Below are 20,818 nucleotides of genomic sequence, written 5' to 3'. Positions count from 1 at the left end.
CAAACAATTGTGTACCTGAATCCCTGGATCTCTCGGATAGAAAGCTTCAGGATTTTGACCCAGCAATAATGAAGGAATGACAACATTGTGATGCTAGGTTGATGATTCTATAAATAAGCCTCTTCAGTGGTCATGTGTTGGAGTTCCAGGAAGAAGTTGGACCTTTACAGCAATTAGCCTCCTGCTCCATAGTCTTATCACCATGTACAGTCTAACAATAAACGTATGTTAATAGCTGCAAGGAAGTTAAGCCTGAGCTGGTATTGATATTTGTAGAACCCATACAAGAACTTAAACTTGATGACAGCCATGCAAACATCAGTTTAAGGAGGATGACTTTCCTTTTCCTCAGAGGAATCTGAAGAACCATGAAGCATGACTGAACCACTGTGAGGTAAGTTTAAAGTATGAGGCAAGAGGTCCTCAGAGGATTTCCAGAAAATGCTTCAATGACTCACCTAAGGTGATGTGAAGTAATTGAAAACTTGGAGAACGTGAGGACTGCAGATGCTGAAAACTTGCCCAAAGTGAATTACTGAAAGGCATACTCAGAAGTGGCAGTGATGTGACACAATGTTAAGGCTTGATTAATGTCTATTTGTGCATTACACCTAAATTTTACTGTATTGGTCAACAAGAAACCCACCAAAAAGTAAGGAAAATGCGGAAACTGTCAGTTTGAAGTGCTAGCATTATGAAGCATGAGCACGATTTTGTACTTTTATAAAGAAGCTAGAAAATTATTAATTTTCACTCGTTGATCCAGAGATACTACCAGGAGTGACAGCAAGAAATATTGAAATTTCTGTGGTCCTGGCATTTCATCTAAAGTAACACCAAATGCAGTTCTAACAGTCTTGACTGAAAATCTTCCAGTTCAAGCAGCAATTTCCGCAGAGCGTTTTGTTGATTTTGCCGAATGAGTCCTTTCAGGAAGTAAATCTATACTCTTCCTTATGGTTCACTCAACTCTTTGTCCTAGAACTGAAAAGAAATGGCACAGGAATTTCAAGATTTTGTTGCTTGATGTTGCAATCAAATGGTGGGCTTCTTCACCTCTTTTTCAATAGATGAACATGCAAAAAAGTGGTTTGTGCGTGTATGTGTGTTTGGAAGGAGAGTGGGAGGGCAAGTAAACAATGGGGTTTTAAATATATCCAAGTCATTGTCAGAATGCTGCGTGGGTTTCCTCCGGGTGCTCCGATTTCCTCCCACAGTCCAAAAATATGCAGGGTAGGTGAATTGGCCATGTAAAATTACCCATAGTGTTAGGTAAAGGGGTAAATGTAGGGAAATGGGTTTGGGTGGGTTGCTCTTTGGAGGGTCAATGTGGACTTGTTGGGCCGAAGGGCCTGTTTCCACGCTGTAAGTAATCAAATCTAATCTAAACCGGGTTTAAAGTAGTAAATTTTTAAAATAAATTTGGCACTGTTACATAAATATTAGAAATTCATTCAATTGAAATATATATTCAAAAGGTTTAATTTGCTTCTACTCACTGTACTACTGCAGCTTTCAATAGCTCTTATAGCTGGTCTAATAAAAATTTTGACTGGTTAGAGTTCAGATTAGTTCACCTCAGTGCAACAATCAAAGGAGCAGTTTGAGGGTTTAATTGCAGCTCAGATTTTTCTTGAGCAGTCTGTGAGCTGTCTTGTTGCTGCTCAAATCTGGGAATCAAATCTAGGTCAAAACAGTTTGCCTATTTGACTCAAACCAGGAAACATTCCATTTCCTGGCCTGACCTGTCATTTCACAATAGCGTTTGTGATGTTCTAGTCAAATCTAATCTGACCTTATCACACTGCGGTTGAAAACACTGCGGCCTAGAAATTGTTTCCTGCAGCACGAACTGGGCGTACGGAACAATCCCTGTACGTGAAAATAAGGCGTGAGGCACTCTCAACATTGGTCATCATTTAAATGAGTCCAGCAACCCACAGACTCATGCTGTGTTCTCAAATCCAGAGAGCCCAGCAGTGAAGGACAGAACTGGAGCCAATCTTTACACATCTCCATCTAAAGTGGTACACAATGCAAAACATGCACTTCCTAACCACAGTTTCAATCCTTTTCTGTCTGTACGAGCAGAAGTAAATCTGCAGCTAATACCTACCAGTAACATTGAAATAAACATAATAATAAGTACAAGGTGTCACAGTCTGCTCGCAGGTGAATTGATAAGCATCTACCTTCCGTGAGGCTAGGGCAGGGCTGTGAGGATCATGTGGTGACCCAAGAGAGAAGGTGGTGATCAGGGTGGAGGGGGTCAACAATTGATGGGCAGAGTCAAACCAGATGGGGAAAGCAACTGCTCTGTAAATGCCCATCGGTCCACGCTCAGGCACATCAGGTTTACTGGAAGCGATCATATTAAAAAAAAGTCAAATAGAATATGCACCTGTAAAGGAATCCTCCTTTATCTTTGTCTATAGTCACTGAAATTTCTAATGCAGATAGTAATCAAATAGATCTAAAAATGTTTGCTGAAGCTACAGATGAATGTAATTTCTCTCCCAAATGCACTGGGAAGTCATTTTAACCCCCTCCTCTCTGCACCAAAATAGGTCTCTTTAGGTTCAGTACATAACTAAAAATTATAGAGCTGAAATAACAATCGAAGCTCTCTCAATGCAAACCACTTCCAGTTTTAACCAAGGCAGGATGCATCAGCTTACACAGGGCAGGTCAGGCATTGAAACCTTTCAAGTTGGCAATATGGCTTTGCTTTGACACAGATTTGATTTTTAAATCATGTCAGACCCTGAGAAAACCAGCTAGTGAAAGGGGACAAGAAGGCCTTGAGCCTTAAGAAGAGGGTCCTTATAGCATCGCTCACAGGCAGCACAAGTGCCTTCTTCATGCCCAAAGGAACTTTCTAAATCCCTACCATGTGCTCTGCCTACTGCCAGCCTTCCCCTTCTCCTGACCTTTGAAATCAGAATCACCCCCACCCTCTCAAAAAAAAACACATTTCTTGGGCCCTATGATCAGACCTAGCACACTCCAACCCTCCTGCTGTCGTTCCTCTGAAATCAGAGCCCCAGTTTTCCGAGCACTCCACAGGATCAGAGATGCTCTCCGAACCAACAATCAGACCCATATCTCACCCACGGTCCCCCTCCTCCCTGCCACTTTGAACATGACCTGCAATCTTTCCCACTCTGCCGTTCTGTTGTATCTTTATGCTGTCAGCATTTCTGTCCAACAGCATATTGCTGATTATCAGGAGGGAAGCCCATGTTAAAAAAGTTAAGTAGCAAGTTTCAATCATTCTTCATCTCCACACTGACTGTGCCTCTGATACATGATCATGAGCATGTTTCATACACTAAGTTTCCATTAGTAAAATGTACATGAGTATGATATTGGTCCAGCTGTTCTGGCTCTTCCCCTTTTTACTTCACCATCAAGGCAACCCACCTTCCTGGCGCCCTCTGCTGTTGCTCTTTACTCATTAGATTACATTACAGTGTGGAAACAGGCCCTTCGGCCCAACAAGCCCACACAGACCCGCCGAAGCGCAACCCACCCATACCCCTATATTTACCCCTTACCTAACACTACGGGCAATTTAGCATGGCCAATTCACCTGACCTGCACATCTTTGGACTGTGGGAGGAAACCGGAGCACCCGGAGGAAACCCACGCAGACACAGGGAGAATGTGCAAACTCCACACAGTCAGTCGCCTAAGGCAGGAATTGAACCCTCTATCTTCTCCTCAAGGCCTCCTGATGCTCTTAAGCCTACTCCCATTAAACACTGATTATCCACTATCCCATGAGCAAACAGACATTGCAATTAGAAGCGTCTCACATGTTACTGTCCCTTTCTCTTTCAAAATCACCACCATCAGCTATTCCTCAAAACAAAACTAGCCAAACATTGTGGCATGGTGAGATGGGAGGAATTTCTTCAGCCAGAGGATGATGAATCTATGGAATTTGTTACCACAGAATGCTGTGGAGACCAAGTGTTTGAGTGTACTTAAGGCAGAGATTGATAGGTTCTTGATTTGCAAGGGGATCAAAGGTTACAGGGAGAAAGTAGGAGAATGGGGTTGAGAAATGAATGGCAGAGGAGACTTGATGACCTTATCCAGTTGCTGTGTCTTATGGCTTTAAGGCTTTTTTAAAATGTTATAAATGTGATAGAAATTGGAGGAGTTGTTTTGTTGTTGAATGGAGCTATTAACTATATGAGCTATCATAACATATTGGAGAACATATGAATTATATCAGAAAGCAGGGTCTACTCTCATTATCAAATGCTCCTGTTTAAATGTTTAAGCATGTGTCACAATTTATAAATTAACCATTTCAACCAAAAGCACAGCTCAAATACTATCTGATATTTATTATTACCATGGAGCTAAATCGATGACCGACGTTTAGTTCTCACAGTATTTAATTCCAGCAGCATGGAAATGTAACCAAAACCATGCCAATTCATGGAAAATGAGGTCAGGAAATTCCTTTGGTACACAGAAAGTAAAGCACAGATGCTGCACTTGGACTTTCACAGCTTCTTGTAAATTGCTTCCATTACAATATTAAATCTGATGTTTTGCAAATGGAATTGAATGAGGAATATCCGATGAATGTTTGAATGTGCTTGCTTGTGGCTTAATACAATATCACCCTTCATGTGGGATCTGGATTTAATTTATCTTCACTGATGATAAGGTTGAACTGACCAGACTGGAGTGGAGAAGACTTGAAACCTTTGTTGTTCTGTCACTGGTGGCGGAATCAGACATAGTTTACGTATCAAATGCACTCACATTCTTAACTGCAGTGTCCAGTAGGTCATGACTAAATCTGGTATTCTGTACTGTATCCAAGTTAGCAGATTATGTGGAACAAGAAAGGTGGCTAGATCTTGTAAACAGTCTTGTGTGGGCCCTTTCAATCTTCTGAAGGGAGACTCCACCATACTGCTGACATGGAAATTAGGACTGAAACTAAAGCTGCTTAAAAACATTGGATAGGAGAACCTCTGCTCACATATCAAAGGTTAACTATCTATCAGGGCTGGATTGCAGTGATAAGGAGATACTGTGTGAAGTGATGAATCACCATTTGGTGAGATATAGTGTATCCCCAAACTGGGGTCAAGGAAATTATAGCAGTTCAATCAAATGTTTTATGGTGATTTGTGCAGCTCTCCAGATTCGCTGTAAGGAAATCCTGCTTCGTGTTATTCAGTTTGTGAAGGGCTTTTCGGTTGTCTAGTGACTAATAGCTTCCTGTAAGGTGAACAAAACAGTGAGTAATCATCTGCTGTTGGAAGTTAAAAACAAAGGCAACCCTCAATGGCAGAATTAGTCATTCAATACCAGGTAAATTAGAGTAACCTAGGGCAGTGCTGTTTCACCAGTCTGTGTGGATCACCAACAGAAGCTGAGAACGTAGAGTTCTATTTCTGAACCATATGTATGAGGCTACCTGTTAACTAACACAATAACAAAGTCAGACATTATTACTGAAAATCAGCCTGAATATTAAAGTCTTTTATATTGTCAAATGTGTAGATTTAACAGGTTGAATTCCAACCTGTTTAAGGATCTGAACCTCAGTCCTCATTAATCTAAGATCTCTGGTCTTTGGTAAATAGGTGTGTCATTACAAGAAGCATGTATACACTTCATATTAAGGAAACAAAATCCTTACCTTTTTTTACGATATCGGCCTATGAAGAAATGGTATCCTTTATGATTAGAAAGGTAATTATGCAATGCTGGGCTCTTGTTCCTGATAACTATGCTTTTTTTCTGGAAAGCAGCTTTTACTTAGGTATAAGAACACAAAAGCTGAGGGGGTAGAGTGCACTGCTTTTTAGTACAATTGTGGCTGATCTTATGCCTCAATTCCAATTTCCCATTCATTTGATATAATCCAGGACTCCCTGAGTGACAAAAAAATCTGACCAGCTCACTCTCATGTATATTCAATGATGGAGCATTAAAGATCCACAATTATTTATGATTTGATTAGGCTGGGACGTGGGGGCTCCATCTGACCAAAATAGTTTTGTGCCAAATATGATATTTTGTAAGACTGTTGTATTATAAACTTGCTGTTTAATTTTAAGGTGTGGCAGAATGATCTGGATTGGTGGGTAGTGTGTAATTATGCTGAAATCTGTTCAGAGTTAGGCCTAAGTGCTTTATTTGTTTTGGGGATAAAGACCTAAGTGTCGTCTTCAAACTTTGAAACTAGCAAGGTGCACCAGCAGATCTGGAGATTTAAAAAAAATCACAAACCGAGCTCAGCAGATTGTATTCGGCTTTTAAGGTACAGATGCTCTGAAGAGTCACGGGACAAGTCAATATACAGCATCAGCCAAGCACTCGATGCAAGGAACCAGTGAAAGTGCTGTCGGTCAATAAGGCTTCACAAGCACAGATAATGCCTAACTGTCGCAAAGAAATGCATTATTTGTAAAACAATCACTTCCAGAGCATGTTCAGAAGTAGACACCGTTTCAGAGCAACAAAAATATTAGTGGTAGCATGTACAAAGGTGTCTATACAATAGAGTATCCATTCTTTTAAATAAGATACTCAAAATGGGTGGGATAGTTCCATTGCAGAAAGCACCCGAGGCATTCCTGGGAGAATTACTGATTGGGATTAACCAGAAAGCACAGAACCTGTCTGCATCAGTGGACATCTTGTTAAGCTTGACATAGGAGCAAGGGTTACTGTCCTAGCAAACAACTTAGCATGGTTGTAGAAACAAGGATTACTGCCGACAGAGATAAGACTAAATGGCATAGGCAAAATACCTGCAAAGAGCATAGAATGCTTATAAAATTACAATGTAATGTAACACATATTGTTCACAACCATAAGTCTTCACTTATAAGCCTGCATGCCGCTCTCAACCTCAACATATTAGAAGAGTTGGAGGGGATTGACAGAGAATATCTCGTCAAAACAAACCATTATTGACCACCCAGTTAAGGGTTAACCAGTAGGAGACTTCATTGTATTTCACAGATGCAGTGTGAAAGCTAAACAGAAGAAAGAATGCAGCGAGATTACTTATATTAGCACAAGACAGCTGCTTCATATTATCAATGTACAGGAAGTCGGAGACATCACAGGACTGGCAGAAATGTTCAATTCTCTACCTACTAAAAACAAAAACAATCAAAGCCAGCCACCAAGATACTGGTGAGTGAGGAGGAAACGTTCATTAATATGATTGAAAAAACTGAAAAAGTTGACTTCAACTGTCAAACAACTACAGAAAGATAATACCTGATTAACAAATTAAGGGAGATGAGCTATATACAATCTATATTGAATTTGACAAATGTTGCAAATATGGTCAAACAAAATAAATGGTTTAGTTTAAACATCCAGAATACTACGAAATTAAAACACCTATATCAATCAAGAAGATTTTCACCTGATCCAGAAATCCAGAATAATGTGAGGAAGAAAGTTTCAACAGAGCATCTGCCTTCCATGATGGACTTGTCAGAGTTTAAAGGCTTCCTGAGATTATGGGGAAACATTGAGTTCGCTAATTTCAAAGAATCTTCCCACATATCTCCCACCTCCCTTTCCAGCCCTCTGCAAAGGAAACTCAGGTCATTAAGGGTTGTTCAAAAATAGAAATGATCCAACCAGCAAAGACTGTCCAAGAGATAAAAGTATCCAGTGGAGAAACAATCCATGGATATGAACCAAGATCAACATTCCCCAAGCAGAAGATCTTTCTCTTCGGAATTAGCAAGGATGTGTTCTCTGTCTGGGCTGTTCAAATTTGTTAAAGGTTGTGATGGTGAGATGGGGAAGTTATATAGTTATGTACATGGTTATAAAAGGGTTAACTACAGGGATAAAGCTTGGGGGGTGGGAAGGGAGATGTGGCAAAATGCAACTGAAGGAGTTAATGTTCGTTTTACATTGAAGTCTACCCAATTTGATGATGTCACTCATCGACTTCCAAAGGAAGAAAGCAGAAATTCTATAGCAGCCTTCAGAGGGAGCAGAATTATTCTGTTCAGCTCCCTAGAGTCCTTAGCAATGACATCTGAATAGTATTAGAAGCTGTATCTATAGCTAATCATGCAATAACACATCTTGTGAATAAAGACAGTTGCCTTTTCTATTTTGGCTTGCCAGCGGTCTATTATCTACCACTGGTCATCAGACAGGCCCTAGAAATAGTATGCTGAAACTTTATTGCTGGAACAGCACAGCAGGTCAGGCAGCATCTAGGGAACAGAAGATTCGATGTTTCGGGCACATGCCCTTCTTCTCCTGCTGAACACTCTCTGCTCATTCCTGAAGAAGGGCATGTGCCCGAAACGTCGAATCTTCTGTTCCCTAGATGCTGCCTGACCTGCTGTGCTGTTCCAGCAATAAAGTTTCAGCTTTGATCTCCAGCGTCTGCAGACCTCACTTTCTCCTAGAAATAGTATACCAACAGGAGGCTGGAAGAACACAGCAAGCCAGGCAGCATCAGGAGATGAAGTTAATGTTTCGGGTATCAACTCTTCCTCAGGGCTCAATGCGGGGGTAGGGAGAGCTACAGATAAAGGTGGTGGGGGTGGGGGGGGGGAAACGGTGGGGAGAGCAGTGGAATGGTGAGATAACGATATGTGAACAAAGGTAGAGGGTATGACCTGGTTGGTCGATGGGAGGGGTGAATACAATTGGTAGCTGAAGGAACAGTCAATAGGGGGGAATTGAAGGGAGGTGGTGGGGCTGGAAAGGGAGGTGAGAGATATTTGGGATGATTGTTTGAAATTAGAGAACTCAATGTTAAGTCCTCTGGGCTGTGGACCATGCAAGCAAAAGATGAGGTGTTGTTCTTCCAATTTGCAGTTTGATTCAGTGTAGCAATGGAGCAGAGGAGGATTGGCAACAGTGCATTATTAACTGAAATAACCCTTCCCTTGTGCCACTTACTAGCAGGTACCATGAGGTGCCCTCAGTGAAAAGCAGAGTAACACCAGAATATTCATAGTGTGCCACTTGTTTGACACAAATGCTACTTCCTGCTTAACAGCTTAAGTCAGAATGAAAATGTGTTGCTGGAAAAGGGCAGCAGGTCAGGCAGCATCCAAGGAGCAGGAGAATCAACGTTTCGGGCATGAGCCCTTCTTCAGGAATGAGGAAAGTGTGTCCAAGCAGGCTAAGATAAAAGATAGGGAGGAGGGACTTGGGGGAGGGGCGTTGGAAATGCGATAGGTGGAAGGAGGTCAAGGTGAGGGTGATAGGCCAGAGTGGGGGTGGGGGCTAGCCCAAGTCACAATGTCCAAGTCTTGCTGCAAATTGACAAGAATTATTCAGTTTTCTCCTCCAGCACAAAATTTTAATCGAAGAGCAGTAATTCCAACATTGGCTGATAGTACTGTCTGAGTGATAAGTGTAGCCACCAGTGAAACACTTAACTTGATTTTTAATTCTATCACAAGAGATGTTCAATAAGTGGCTGAGATTGTACACCCATTTAACAGTTTTATATATTCTAAAGTCAAAATTATCCCTGAGCAGTGTTACTCGATTATGCTTTCGGCAGTGCAATGAGCTTATAACAACCACATTGTGAAAGCTTAATAAACAAACAAGACCATTTCAATAAATTGCAAGAGTGTAAAAATGAGCTGAGCCTACCTTTCAGTGAAATTCTCTTCTTTCCATAATAAAGATACTGCTGAGCACCAATGCAGAAGAATATGTCCTGATTCGTCTGCTACAACTGCCTAACCAAGGAAAATAAAGATGAAGATAAATTAATGCATGGTACTTAAGTCTAAAGCTTTGTGTGAATTAGTTACCTGGTTACAGCATGCAGGAAGAAGTAAACCAGTCCAGTGAAAATAAATGCACAATTTTACAAAACAGTTGACCGTACACTTTCAATCTTCAGTTCTGTTGGCATAAAAATCTTTCACAGCTCAGTTAAGTACTTCACTCTTTCAGTACCTTCTGCAGTCTTTAGATATTTTATTGTTGCAGTAATTCATCTTGATAAAGAAAGCTCTGTGCTGAGGTGAATAGTATTTTTACACAGCGGGTTCTGAGACTCATTTACTTTAACAATTTAGGGGGCATAAATTATGTGTTTTATATGGGAGACCATACTGCATCTGAACATTTTTGTTAAGCCTTACTTAATGTTAATTCATATTTATTCTAACAATATAACCAAACTGGCATGGTAGATATTTGTCTTGCATAATTTTGCAGCTGTTTTTATTTTAAATTAGACATTAAAAGGGAATTTCCAGAGTCCAGTGTTTACTTTTATTTCAATCTTTCTATTAATTAGAAAATATATACATAATGTTTATAACTTTTGGATATCGACAAATAGGAATTGTTTAACTTGAATTCGTACCATGTATATTTACGTAAGGTTGCAAAGAAAAATGTGGCAACTATAGACCTGTGAGCCTGATGGCATTGGTGGGTAAGTTTTTGGAGGGGAGTCTGAGACTCATGATTTATATGCATTTGGAGAGGCAAGGACTGATGAGGAATTGTCAGCATGGCTTTCTGTGTGGGAAATTGTGTCTCACAAATTTGTTTGAGATTTTTTGAGAATGTGATCAAGAAGGTAGATGAGGGCAGAATGGTAGACTTTGTCTATGTGGAGTTTAGTAAAGCCTATGACAAGGTGCCACATGGTAGACTGATTAGTATAGTTAGATCCCACGGGATTCGGAGAGAACTTGCCAACTGATACAAATCTGGTTTGATGTTAGAACACAGAAGGTGGTGATGGAGGGTTGTTTTTCAGACTTGGAGGCCTGCAACCAACAGTGAGCCCACTGCTGTTTGTTATCTATATAAATGATTTGGATGAGAATATAGGAAGCATGGTTAGTAAGTTTGTGGATGACAACAAAATTGGTTGTAGAGTGAACAGTGAATAAGGTTATCTAAGATTACAAAGGGATCTTGATCAATTGGGCCAATGGGACGGGGAGTGGCAGATGGGAGTTTAATTTAGATAAATGAGAGGCATTGCATTTTGGTCAGATGAACAAGGTCAGGACTTACACAGTTAATAGTCGGGCCCTGGGGAGTTTTGTTGAACTGAGAGACCTAGGAGTTTAGGTAAATAGTTCATTGAACGTTGCATCACTGGTAGACTGGGTGGTAAAGGCGGCATTTGGCATGCTTGCCTTCATTGCTCAGACCACTGAATGTAAGAGTTGGGACATCATACTGCGGTTATACAGGATGTTGGTCAGGCCACATTTGGAGTACTGTGTTCAGTTCTAGCCGCCCTGCTACAGGAAGGATCTTACTAAATTGGAGAGAGTTCAGAAAAGATTTGCAAGGATATTACTGGGACTAGAGAGTTTGAGTTATAAGGAAAGGCTGGATAGGCTGGGACATAGCAGCATAAGTTGTTGAAGGGTGACCTTACAGAGGTTTATAAAATCATGAAGGAGGATTAATGAGGTGAACACCAAAAATCTTTTCCCTCGGGTCGGAAAGTTCAAAACTAGAGGGCATAATTTTAGGGTGAGAGGAGAAAGATTTGAAAGGAACCTGATGGGCAACCTTTGCACACAGAGGGTGGTTCGTATGTATAGTGAAATGGTAGATGTGGGTACAGTGACAACATTTAAAAGACATTTGGACAGATACATCAATAGGAAAGGCTTAGATGGATATGGGCCAAATACAGGCAAATGGGATTGGTTTAATTTGGGAAACTTGGTCAGCATGGACGAGTTGGACTAAGGGTCTGTTTTGTGCTGTATGATTCTATGGCTCCGGGCCACTGGCTGGTTCTACTGAGATCCCAGTGTTGCCTCTTTTGAAGGCCTGCTGCATTTTGTGCCATACAGAGCCTTTTCCCCAGTGGTGCAGAGCTGATGGTTAATCATAGAGCCACTGATGGTGGGATGAGTTTCGTGTAGGAGGAGGGGGGCTTCTGGCAGCAAGGGCAGAACATCTGATTGACATGTTTAATTTTTTAAAGGGGATTGATAAGGTGGATGCTGTGGGACAGCCTCATACAAGAGCTCATAGATATAGAGTGAGAGGACGTAGGTTCAAAACCGAGATGAAGAGAAACAACTTCTCTCAGAATCTGTGGAACTCACTGCCCCAGAGTGCAGTAGAGGCAGAATCAATCAGCAGGGAGATTTAAGAAAGAAATAGATACGTTTCTGATGAAAAGTGCGATAAAGAGACATGGGGAGCAGGCTGGAAAGTGGAGTTGAGACCAGGATAAGAAGAGTCATGATCATGTTAAATGGTGGAGCGGGCTCAAAGGGCTGAATTGCCTACTCCCTCTCCTAATTCCTGTGTTATGTTAATGGGCTACTTAGTGGCCTCAACTGTTAGCTCATCATTTGTCACCTTGCAGCCCAAGTTTGTTAAGAAAGTAGTTAAGAGGGAGTAGAGGCTCTGCAAGGGAAGAGGTAGTCTAAGTAGTGGCCAATCAATTGTTGAATGGAGTATACTGTGGGTATATATGGACTCATTCATTCTGACCAGAAGAATAGAAAGACAGTAAATGACTCAAATAGAGACAGATTACAGGGAGGTATGGAGGACTCTGGAGTTCCTGGTATGTGAAGCACAATAAATTAATGTTCAGGTCCGGAAAGAAATTACGGCCTTTGTGAGATGACGTTTGGAGCACTGTTTTGTTTTCCTTCTTTGAAAAGGGATATAAAGGCTTTACAAGCAATTCAGCAAAGAATCACTCAATTCATTCTGGGGTGAAGGTGTAGCTTATGAAGGAAATTTGATCAGATTGGGTGTTTAGCCATTGGACTTTAGAAGAATAACAGGTGATCTTACTGAAACACAGTGTGCTAAGGCAACTCTCTTTTCCTGAGTGGGAGCCACTGCACAGGTCAGTGCTTGGACACCACCTATTCACAATGTAAATATATTAAGGGGTGAGATCAGGGAAATAAATGTAATATGTCCAAGTTTGTAAACGAGACAAAGCTGGGTGGATGGGGGAATGTGGTTGGTGAATTGTAAGGAAGATGCAGAGATACTTCAGTGTGATTTAGATAAGTGAGTGAATGGACAAGTATGGCACATGAAATATAATGAGGATAAATGTAGGAAAAAGAGGCAGGCAGACTATTATCTTAATAGCAATAGATTAGGAAAGGGAGAGATGCAATGAGACCTGGGTATCTTGGATTTATGCCTGGTTACTGAAAGTAAGCATGCAGGTACAGTAGGCAGTGAAGGCAGCAAATAGTATATTGGCCTTTATAATGCGAGGATTCAAGTCCACGAGAAGGGACGTCGTGTTCTGAAAGGCCCTGGTGAGACTGCACCTGCAGTATTGTGTGTAGGTCGGGTCTCCCAATCTGAGGAAGGATGTTGTGACTATGGAGTGAGTGCAACAAAGGTTTATCATACTGACTCCTGAGGTGGTAACACTTGTGTGAAGAGAAACCACATCTATTAGTACTATATTTACTAGAGTTTGGGCGATGTGGGGGGGGGGGGGGGAATATCTTATTGAAAGCTATAAAATTCAAGCAGACTTACTTAGACAGGCTAGATGCAGGAAGGATGTTCCCAGTGACCGGCAAGTGCAGAAGCAGGGATCACAGTTTAGGAATGCAGTATTGAGATAAGGAGAAATACCCAGACAGCAGTGAGTGTCAGGAATTCTCCGCCTCAAAAATGTGGTTGAGGCCAAAGAATTGAATATTTTTAAGAAGGTGTTAGATATAGTTCATGGCCTAAAGGGATCAAAACATATGGGGAGGGGAAAGTGGGAAAGAAGTATTGAGCTGGATGGTCATATTGAAAGGCAGAGCAGGCTCAAAGGATTGAACAACTCCTAATCCTATTTTTTATGTTTCTCAGTTTCAATGGTAGGATTGATTCTAGAAGGATCACTTGCGGGAGATTTGAGATCTAGGGGCCACAGTCTAGGAAAAAGAAGTCTTACTTTTAAGGAGTTGATGAGAATTCTTTTCTCTCAGCAAGTCATTAGTCTGTGAAATTCTCTTCCCCAAAAATGGTGAAGGCTGGACCACTGAATTTATTCAACGTCAAGTCAGGTTTTGAGACACACGGGGGTGCAAAGATTCTGGCGATAGTCAAGAAATTGGACTTAAGATTGTTGCTGATTTGGTTGTGGTCCCATGTTTCTTAAATTTGTTTTCTCGTGGTATCTAGCATGGTCATCAAGACAACCACGAGTTGATCTCACTTAATCACCCCTCATTTAAGTGATTTTTTTAGCTAATTCAGAGTGCAGTAAAGAGTCATTCACATCACTGGTGGGTCTGAAATTTTATTTAGGCTAAACCAGCTAAGGAAGGCCATGAACGGAGGAATTAGACAGCTTTTTAATTGGTAATGGGTCAAAGGGTTATGGAGAGAAGGCAGGAAAATGGGGATGGGCAGCATATCAGCCATGGTTGAATGGTAGAGCAGATTCGATGGACCGAATGACCTAATTCTGCTCCTATATCTTGTGAACTTATGAGTGAAGCAGATGGGTTTTTATGAGAATCAATCATAGTTCCATAGTCAACAATACAGAGACTGACGTTTTAATTCCAGAGTTATTAATTGAATTTACATTCTACAAGCTGTTGTGAAAATACAATGCCATCATCTCTCCAAATTGCCTATTCCTGCTCCTACATCCCATGTTCTTCTGTCCAAAAAACTCAAACTTTCCTCATCTGGCATAGTACCATAATGTGGAGAAATGCAAGTGTTACAACTGATCTTACTGCAAAGTCTCTGTTATCCAAAGGTACCTTTTATTTCAAAAGGCATTTCACTCTGAAACAATGTTAAAACCTTTTGACAAATAGAAACAAGATGTCAACTACCGTGTCTCCAGGACTGTGAAGACATAATTACAATAGCACAAACTCACCGTGAGATGCACTGAATGAAAATGTTTTAGAGCACCGCTGCTACTCTGATGCCGGAAAAAAAATCAGAGAGGAAGAGAGGAAATCAATTAAATCTTAATGATTTCATTGCAACCTAGGGAGAATTTGTAAAATCTCAATACTCCCATAGAAAGAATAAAAACTATAAAATGCAGGGCTTATAATGGAATGCTTGGCTCCCCTGTTATGTTGCTTATCACACAACATAGTCCTGAAGTAGCCGTCTGAGAATGAAGAGATGTTGCTGGATATCATTGGCAGCAGCAGGGCATTTCAACTGCTAGTTCACATAGAATCCTGTAACTTGAGACATCATGTGTAACAGTTACACGGTCCTATACTCAACAGAACCCCAAGAGACACTTTTATCCTTCATGTATTCTCCCAGCATCCCTTTGGTCCTGTCTACAATGTCATCCAAATATCTTGGTGAGAACAGGTGGCTAAAGTTGCTGAGCCTTTCCTTCCTGGTGATTCTCAGACAGAACAGATTGTTATAGTGTGCAATTCAAGGCCATTAGGGCAGCAATGTGTAATGATGTAGTCTTCCCTTTCAGGGCCCTACTGCTTGCAAAGAATCAAAGGACATTGTTGAGGTGGCTGTCCTACAATCTGCAAGCACTGGTATTTGTTACATGCAACAAGAAAAGGGATGAGGAAACTGGGAGACGGTAGGGATGAGCAAAAGGCCAGGAAACTACAAACTTCTACAAGCATCACCACCACCTTTCAATTCCTTCTGTTGCCTGTTTAGCAAAACGTACTGGATAAGCAACAGTTTCTTCCAACGACATATTGTGTGACTGAGCCAACTGATTTTGGTCACTGCTCCAAACTCCATTCCCTGACTACCAACTATCTGAGACTAAACCAGAGTGTTCGCAACATTGACTCTGATTAAAATTCCCAACCACTTCTGGGTGATTGCTTAGTTCCACATGGTTGCATTGTTAGACTCCGGCCCTATTTCAAACCCATCTGTCATTACATTGTGGAATCAAGGGTTATGGAGATAAGGCAGGAAGAGGATACTGATTAGGAATGATCAGCCATGATTATATTGAATGGCGGTGCAGGCTCGAAGGGCTGAATGGCCTACTCCTGCACCTATTGTCTATTGTCTATTGTCTACACCTTTGTTGCCTGCACTCATGATAATTCCCTCGTAGTACTCTCATTAAATTAGAGTTCATCTGAATCTCTCTGCCCCTGGTTCACAATGGCACCTGATCATGTATTGCGTCAGTTCTAAAATTCTCATTTGTCTTTTCAAATTTCTCAATAGCCATTCCCCTCCCTATGTTCATAATTCCCTCCATCCCATAACCCTCTGACAAATTTGTTTGAGTATACTGATGTTCATCTCTCCACATCAGTGAATATGCCCCACTTTGCCATGCACCAAGCTCCAGAATTCACTGCACAGATCTAGGATCCTCTGTATCACACATTCCTCCCCTAAGGCAGTCCTTATAACTTAACTCTTGACAAGGATTTTGATCACCTGCCATAACACCTCCTTGTGCAGACGAGAGAATGCAGCTGTGGATGAACACCTGCTTGACATAGGTGAAAGTGAGGACTGCAGATGCTGGAGATCAGAGTCAAGGTTAGAGTGGTGCTGGAAAAGCACAGCAGGTCAGGCAGTATCCGAGGAGCAGGAAAATCAACATTTTGGGTAAAAGCCCTTCATCAGGAATGAGGCCTCATTCCTGATGAAGGGTTTTTGCCCGAAACACAATTTTCCTGCTCTGTTTTTCCAGCACCACTCTAACCTGGTTGACATAGTTCTTCTACCAACCTGTTCCCACTCTGTAACAGTACTCTCTATCAAGCTCTATAGTGAGCCACTAGACAAAGTGAATCAACTCTTACATCCTTAGGTGTCTTCTTTCAGAAAAAGCAGACATTAATGATGAACTTCAACACTGTAATCTTCATTTAGACATTGGAGGCAATGTTTGATTATAAAGACCTTAAAACCAGCACCAAAGTCATGGTCTACATGGAGGTAGTGTTACTTACTTTTCTGTATGTGTCAGAGACATGGTCAATGTACAGGAGATATCTCAAATCCCTAATGAAATGTCAAAGATACCTTTGATAATTACCACAAATCCAAAAGCAGATTCCATTATCAATGTCCTCTTTTATATTTTTACTTTAACTTGTTGCTAGTTTGGGTTTCTGATTTTTGAATTAGCAACATATGGGTTTTGCAAGTGTCTGAAGTTAATAATTAACCTGTAAGCACTTCTGTACCCATGGTAGTTCCTTTTGAAACAGATTTTAAGGCCAGGTTTTAGAGTGAATGGGTTAATGTGCATCATTGATGCAGATTTTTATTGTTACCTGAGATTGTTTTGGAATCCAGCAAAGCTAAACAATGGGGCCTCAAGGTGTGTTAGAAATTTCTGACACCTATTTTCATTTTTAATCTTAAAGGAGGAGACTTTTGGTTTCTGTTTTACTTTGAGTTTTGATCAATCCTGTGATGTCTTTGGAATAGGATGGCTGAGTAGACTAGGAAAAGACACAAATGAACAATATTGCCTTAGAGTAGTGAGTTAGTATTAGTCCTTGATAAGAAGTGCTGGAATAAAACCCTGAAATGGTTACTTAAAGTTGAATACATTTAAGCAGGTGCATAATAGCTCCAAGAAGTTATTTGCAGATCCAGTCTACAATTTAAATTCACAAGTAACTTAAACCTACTAAAGTGTGAGCATTGTCCAATAGTGTTTGGTACTGGACTAGCAATGTGTTTTGGTATACCCCACAAAAGTTGTTTTGTTTTGCTTTCAATTTATAAAATAGTGCTTTGGAATTACTGGGATGATATGACAATTGTGTGCTTAAAAATCTTTGAATTTACATGACAAGATGAAGTAGTTTTGGTTATTTATCTTGACTGAATTTGTTAATAAATTTCTATTTTATTGTTAAAGCAAAATCAGCAACATTGCGTGCTTTGGGTGACAGACCAATTTATTAAAACCAAAACATGTCAAAATATGACTTACCATGCCAGGTTTCTGTATGAGATCTAATTTGTTCAGTAATAACATCACATAGAATCATTATCAATATTGGAGGTGAATCAACATTGAGGAAAATTATGCACATTGACTTTATTATCTGTAGCACTGAGATAGAAATCAGTGATGAAACTACATTGATCAATAATTTGAATTCTAGAAGCAGGGAAATAGGAGTAGGCCATTAGACCTCTCATGTCTATATTATGATTCAATGAGATCATAGCTGATCAGTGTCCTCACTCCATTTATTTGCTTTGGTTCAAAATCTGAGTACTTTTAGCTTTCAAAAATTTATTGATCTCAAATTTATTAATCCATCTCACATTTCTTGTTTATCTTGTGGGAGAAGGCTTAATATTTCTGCCACTCTTTATGCATAGGAATGTTATTTAATTTCCCTCATGGCTTGCTTCTCATTGTAAAGTTATTATCTGCTTGCCATTAACCAGCAAAGTTTTTTCTATCTTAGCAAATCTACAAGATTCTTAAAGAGATATATTCTCAAATTAAATTTACAGCTGCATCATTTTAAGACTTACAGTGCACCCAGTCAAATGAAACTATTTAAACATTGAGATTCTTATTTCTTTACATATGAACAAGGGGCAGGGAGAGAGAAGGAATCATGAATCAGTCAGAAGTTTTATCCTTGCTTTGACAAATGTATTCTCAAATGAAAATTGTTATGTGCCGTCTGTATAAACAATGATGCTACAAATATCAAACATTTCTAAGTTTAATTAATTCTAGTCTAAAGTTACTAAATGCAACCCTATAGATTAGAATTATTACACTTTAAATGGGCATACCTGCATAATTCAACTAAATTATACAGCATTTTCCCTGAGCATCAGACTCTTTGTTGTGGAAGAAATGCTTTTACAATGTGTCAAATCTGTTCTGCTGTTCAGTAAAAGAATACTACTCAGAGATAAATGCAAGGTTGATAGCTTTTGCTTAAAAGAGCTTTATTTTCCCGATCAAGACTGTCTACAGTCCTCGGGCATCTTGAGGATTCTGTAGATGTTGTTCCATTCACTATCTTAACAAGTTCTGGATTGGTCATCAAGTGTCTTTCAATAAACTTGACAAAATCCATAATAACAAATCATTTTTCTAAACTTTCTATGCCTTGTCTACTTCCCACCCCACCCCTCCTCAACTTGCTGATTAAAAAGAATCAACTACCTGCACAGTGGTAACTCGTGAAAGGTTCATTAATAATTGAAAGTTGAGATAAAGGTTATGCTTGTAGTTTCATGTAAAAAACAGGAGGTACTTTGAAAATGATGAATCACATTTGTACTGGCACTGATACCTCTACATCTCTTTGTCCTCATAATAACACGTATTATATTCCCTAGTCAATGTATTAGCATGAGAAATTAATTTGCAAATTCTCTTGAAAATGTTAGCATGGCTCTCAATAAGCTAATTCACAGCATAAGATGCTAAATGAAGATGATAAACCAAACTTTAGGCCCTTTTCTGCTAATATTCTCCTCAGTAGGCACTGCTGTCAATGTCAGCTGTCCCTCAATTTGAGGATATCATCTATTCAAGGTGACACATTCCTTCTGTGAGTCTCTATGTGAGTGAACAGGCCAATTATCGAAGCACAGACTTTTGTGCACGAGTGTAGGATGTCTCGAGGGTAGTGAAATTATGAGTACAGGATTTTAATTCTTTTTCCGTTTCTGCTGCCTCTCTGTCTCATTAATGTATTTGGACACAAGCGCAATGCAGCTTAATGGAAAAGTTGTCACCATTCTGAAAGACTGGCTGCTGTCAGTCATGAAGGCTTCAGGATTCAAAGTGTCATTGTAATGTTTTCCTGTCCTCCTTTATAATGCTGTCCTCCTTTGTAATGCTGAATTGAGAATCCAAAACCTAAATACAACATCTAGTCAATTATTGTTGATTTTGCAAGCATTTTCCTGAATGCTTGTAGCACTGGATCGAAGAAGGACTCAGTATTTGCTTAATTTGATGATTCAATAATAGAACTCAAAGAATGCAGCAAAGGCATTGCTCTTAGAAATACTCTCGTGATTCTGATATTTGATCCAGATCGCAGTGCTGCACACGAGTGCGGTGACGACAATTATCTATAGTCTACTAGGTGTTTATTGACTTGCAGATATCTCCTTTAGCATTTCTAGAGTCTGGAGTATTTGACTAACCAGGTCTGAGTTGATAGGAGTTTTGTTTGGTAACATGCAAGGACAGGCTGAGTCCCCTGTATGTGGAATTGAAGAGCTCATGTGTGGCTTGCATCACTGGTGTAAACTTTGATGTGATTTGATTTATTTATTGTCACACGTATTTTGTTAAAAATACAGTGAAAAGTGTTGGACAATGTTGCCACTCTCCAGTGCCATCTTAAAAGAGAGAGAAAAATAAACTAAAATATAGAATATAAAAAGGTGGAAAAATAAAGAAATAAATAAAGTGCTCAACTTCACAATGTTTCTTGTTAAGTGCTCTGTCATGGGCTATGGGCCTAGTGACCAGGCATGAGTCCCCTTTGCCATGCTGCTGCTGGAATGAAAGACACAGCTACCTAATAAAGAAACAGTGCTCTGAAAGCTAGTGCTTCCAAATAAACCTGTTGGACTATAACCTGGTGTTCGAGGAGAAAGTGAGGACTGCAGATGCTGGAGATCAGAGCTGAAAATGTGTTGCTGGAAAAGCTCAGCAGGTCAGGCAGCATCCAAGGAGCAGGAGAATCGACGTTTCGGGCATGAGCCCTTCTTCAGGAATCCTGAAGAAGGGCTCATGCCCGAAACATCGATTCTCCTGCTCCTTGGATGCTGCCTGACCTGCTGAGCTTTTCCAGCAACACATTTTCAGCTATAACCTGGTGTTGTGTGATTTTTAAACTTTGTCCACCGC

General features: G+C 40.2%; 1 protein-coding gene across 7 annotated transcripts in view; it reads right to left on the bottom strand.

Moving 5' to 3' along the window:
• Positions 1-20,818, bottom strand: part of LOC122553234 (N-heparan sulfate sulfotransferase 4-like) — an 889,310-nt gene that overhangs the window by 553,332 nt on the left and 315,160 nt on the right. For all 7 annotated transcript variants that reach the window (XM_087985585.1, XM_087985673.1, XM_087985675.1 and 4 more), the window contains one exon: positions 9,640-9,728. The gene's annotated coding sequence lies outside the window, so the exon portion shown is untranslated. The remainder of the gene's footprint in view (positions 1-9,639; positions 9,729-20,818) is intronic.

This window comes from Chiloscyllium plagiosum, unplaced genomic scaffold, assembly GCF_037043375.1.
Source record: "Chiloscyllium plagiosum isolate Xiang-an unplaced genomic scaffold, Cpla_swu_hap1 HiC_scaffold_1, whole genome shotgun sequence".
Taxonomy (NCBI): domain Eukaryota; kingdom Metazoa; phylum Chordata; class Chondrichthyes; order Orectolobiformes; family Hemiscylliidae; genus Chiloscyllium; species Chiloscyllium plagiosum.
This window is presented reverse-complemented; position numbering and strand designations above follow the sequence as displayed.